The sequence below is a fragment of the Cryptomeria japonica genome, unplaced genomic scaffold, assembly GCF_030272615.1.
Source record: "Cryptomeria japonica unplaced genomic scaffold, Sugi_1.0 HiC_scaffold_140, whole genome shotgun sequence".
Classification (NCBI taxonomy): domain Eukaryota; kingdom Viridiplantae; phylum Streptophyta; class Pinopsida; order Cupressales; family Cupressaceae; genus Cryptomeria; species Cryptomeria japonica.
Window position 1 is genome coordinate 310001 of NW_026728962.1, and position 4224 is coordinate 314224.

Consider the following 4224-nt stretch of genomic DNA (forward strand, 5'->3'; position numbering starts at 1 on the left):
ACGAAGTCGGAGCCCGGTTTGCCCCGGGTGCGCACCTCGCGTGCACCTTCGCCGCGGTGGGCACCATGGCGTGCACGAAGTCGGAGCCCGGTTTGCCCCGGGTGCGCACCTCGCGTGCACCTTCGCCGGGGTGGGCACCTTGGTGTGCAGACCTTGGCTGGGTTGCGCGCCCTGGTGGGCACCATGGTGCGCACCAAGGAGCGCTCCGAAGTGTGCTCCAAGGTGCGGCCTGCACGAAGTCGGAGCCCGGTTTGCCCCGGGTGTGCACCTCGGGTGGGCACCTTGGTGCGCATGCCTTGCCTGGGCTGCGCACCAGGGCGGGCTCAAGATGGCACCCGCGTTCCTTTTTTTTCACTATCTTTCAAAACGGAAATTTTAAAATCTCATTTTTTTTTGCCTTTTTCTGGAAATTAGTGAAGGCAGCGCATCAAAGGTGCGCACCTCGCTGCCCACCACGGTGCGCAACGCCGGTGGGCACCCGGGAGTGCTTCGAAGTGTGCTCCAAGGTGCTGCGTGCACGTTGTCGGAGCCCGGTTTGCCCCGGGTGCGCACCTCGCGTGCACCTTCGTCGGGGTGGGCACCTTGGCTGGGTTTGCCCCGGCTGCGCTCCGAAGCGGGGTTATTGGAGCGCCGCCTCTTTTTTTGTCGGAGCGTTTGGTGGGGTTTCTCGCATTGGCTCTTCCGAGGCCCGGTTGCCACCCTGGCGCGCACGAAGTCGGAAGTAGGGTTAATTGCCCGGGTGCGCACCTTTGCCAGGGTGGGCACCTTACCTGGGCTGCGCACCAGGGCGGGCTCAAGATGGCACGCGCGTTCCGTTTTTTTCACTATCTTTCAAAACGGAAATTTTAAAATCTCCTTTTTTTTTTGCCTTTTCTGGAAATTAGTGAAGGCAGCGCATCAAAGGTGCGCACCTCGCTGCCCACCTTGGTGTGCTCTGAGGTGCGCACCCGGGAGCGCTACGAAGTGTGCTCCAAGGTGCGGCGTGCACGTTGTCGGAGCCCGGTTTGCCCCGGGTGCGCACCTCGCCTGCACCTTGGCCGGGGTGGGCACCTTGGCTGGGTTTGCCCAGGGTGCGCTCCGAAGCGGGGTTACTGGAGCGCCCCCTCTTTTTTTGTCAGAGCGTTTGGTGGGGTTTCTCGCATTGGCTCTTCCCAGGCCCGGTTGTTGGGTGCGCTCCCACCCTGGCGCGCGCGAAGTTGGAAGTTGGGTTAATTGCCCGGGCGCGCACCTTCGCCAGGGTGGGCACCTTGGTGCGCACACCTTGGCTGGGCTGCGCACCAGGGCGGGCTCAAGATGGCACCAGCATTCCCTTTTTCTCACTATCTTTCAAAACGGAAATTTTAAAATCTCGTTTTTTTTTTGCCTTTTATGGAAATTAGTGAAGGCATCGCATCAAAGGTGCGCACCTCGCTGCCCACCTTGGTGTGCTCCGAGGTGCCCACCACGGTGCGCAACGCCGGTGCGAACCCGGGAGCGCCCCGATGTGTGCTCCAAGGTGCGGCGTGCACGAAGTCGGACCCCGGTTTGCCCCGGGTGCGCACCTCGCGTGCACCTTGGTGCGCACACCTTGGCTGGGTTGCGCGGCCTGGTGGGCACCATGGTGCGCACCAAGGAGCGCTCCGAAGTGTGCTCCAAGGTGCGGCGTGCACGAAGTCGGAGCCCGGTTTGCCCCGGGTACGCACCTCGCGTGCACCTTCGCCGGGGTGGGCACCTCGGCTGGGTTGCGCGCCCTGGTGCGCACCAAGGAGCGCTCCGAAGTGTGCTCCAAGGTGCGGCGTGCACGAAGTCGGAGCCCGGTTTGCCCCGGGTGCGCACCTTCGCCGCGGTGCGCACCATGGCGTGCACGAAGTCGGAGCCCGGTTTGCCCCGGGTGCGCACCTCGCGTGCACCTTCGGCGGGGTTGCGCGCCCTGGTGGGCACCATGGTGCGCACCAAGGAGCGCTCCGAAGTGTGCTCCAAGGTGCGGCGTGCACGAAGTCGGAGCCCGGTTTGCCCCGGGTGCGCACCTCGCGTGCACCTTCGCCGCGGTGGGCACCATGGCGTGCACGAAGTCGGAGCCCGGTTTGCCCCGGGTGCGCACCTCGCGTGCACCTTCGCCGGGGTGGGCACCTCGGCTGGGTTGCGCGCCCTGGTGCGCACCAAGGAGCGCTCCGAAGTGTGCTCCAAGGTGCGGCGTGCACGAAGTCGGAGCCCGGTTTGCCCCGGGTGCGCACCTCGCGTGCACCTTCGCCAGGGTGGGCACCTCGGTGCGCACACCTTCTCAATGTTTTCTTGCCTTTTCTGGAAATTGGTGAAGGCAGCGCATCAAAGGTGCGCACCTCGGTGTGCTCCGAGGTGCGAACCCGAGAGCGCTCCGAGGTGCCCACGAAGTCGAAAGTCGGGTTAATTGCATTGTTTTCCCCGGGTGCGCTCCGAGGTGCGCAACATCGGCGCGCACCAAGGAGGGCTCCGAAGTGTGCTCCAAGGTGCGCACGATGGCGTGCACCTCTGGTGCGCACGATTCGGAGCTCGGTTTGACCGGGGTGCGCACACCTTGGCTGGGTTGCGCACCTTTTGTGCGCTCCAAGGTGCGCACGAAGTCGGAGCTCGGTTTGCCCCGGGTGCGCACCTTCGCCAGGGTGCGCACCTTGATGCGCACGCCTTGGCTGGGCTGCGCACCTTGGTGGGCGCCATGGTGCGCACCTTTCGTGCGCTCCAAGGTGCGCACGAAGTCGGAGCTCGGTTTGCCCCGGGTGCGCACCTTGGTGGGCGCCATGGTGCACTCCGAGGTGCCCAAGATTGGTGCGCACCAAGGAGCGCTCCGAAGTGCGCTCCAAGGTGCGCGCGAAGTCGAAAGTTGGGTTAATTGTCCGGTTTGCCTCGGGTGCGCACCTTGCGTGCACCTTCGCCAGGGTGGGCGCCTTGGTGCGCACACCTTGGCTGGGCTGCGCACACCTTGGCACCCGCGTTTCCTTCATTTTAAATTTTTTTTTTTTACAATCTCTCAAGTGGGAAATTCTATAATCTCAACTTTTTTTGCCTTTTCAGGAAACTTTTGAATGGAGCGCATCATTGGTGCGCTCCGAAGTGTGCTCCAAAGCTCTCTCCAGCTGCGTGCACCTGCCCCGGCCGCGCACCCGGCCCCGCCCAGCTTCGCTCACCTGTCCCGGGCGTCTGGTGCGGAACCTTAGAGTAAGAAACATCACCGTGCACCTTGGCCAACGTGCGCGACTCGACCGAGCGCGCACTGGCCGAGGTGCACACCGATTTCACCTGGGTGCGCGCGCAGCACCTCGGGCGCACCGGGGTGCGCGCACAACGCCCGGGTTGCACCGTGGCCTGTGTGCTCGGGGCGCCTCGGGTGCGCGCTCGGTGTCGCCCCCGCGCGCGCGGTAGTGCGGGCAGCGCACCCCGGCCCGGCCCGGCCCCGACGAGAACGCAAACGGGCAAAAGGTTTATTCAAATAGCATTGCGACGCCCGGCGAAAAACTAAAAAAGGGTGCAACACCGGGACTTCCCGGGAGGTCACCCATCCCAGTACTACTCCGGCCCAAGCGCGCTTAACTGCGGAGTTCTGATGGGATCCGGTGCACTAACGCTGGTATGATCGCACCCGTTATGAGCTTGTCGCAGTGTGTACTTAGCAAACCGCGACCCACGTGCGAATCCACCCCGGCCACCCACCCCCGTCGAGGTGCACACCCTCCCTCGCGAAGTGCGCCCCGTTCGCCAAGTGTGAGCCCTGCCCGGGTGCGCGCACCTTGCTAGGGCGTCGGGTGTGCACCCGGCCCGGCCTACGTGCGTGCACCTGGAGGGGGCGTCGTGTGCGTGCAGTGTCCCGTCTGCAACGCGGTGCCCACACACCACCTCGGGCGCAACGACCTGCGCTCACATGTGGGCCGAGTGCACCTTGGTGCATGTTCGGGGCGCCTCGGGTGCACGCTCGATCTTGCCCTGGTGCACCAAGGCGCTCGGTTTGCCCCGGGTGCGCACTTGGTGCAAGGTGGGCACCCAAAATAGGGATCAAGCACCAAAACACAAGTTTCGGGATGCAAAATGGGACCCAAGGACCACAAATGCGTTCCAAGACCCATGATGGGTCCACGAGAACAAAAATGTGTTCCGAGACTTAATAAACAAATATTGGGTTTTAGGAGAAGAAACATGCTCTGATGCCCAAAACGAGAATCGACCCCGAAAAGGCCACAGGCCAAAAGTGGGATGCGAGACAAAAAAAAATGGGAC

At 63.4% G+C, this 4224-nt stretch overlaps 1 non-coding gene across 1 annotated transcript; it reads right to left on the reverse strand.

Moving 5' to 3' along the window:
• Positions 1-3475: 3475 nt before the first annotated feature.
• Positions 3476-3594, reverse strand: LOC131866298 (5S ribosomal RNA). Its single transcript, XR_009364918.1, has one exon. It is a non-coding gene; the product is annotated as a 5S ribosomal RNA (ribosomal RNA).
• Between the last annotated feature and the right edge of the window lie 630 nt (positions 3595-4224).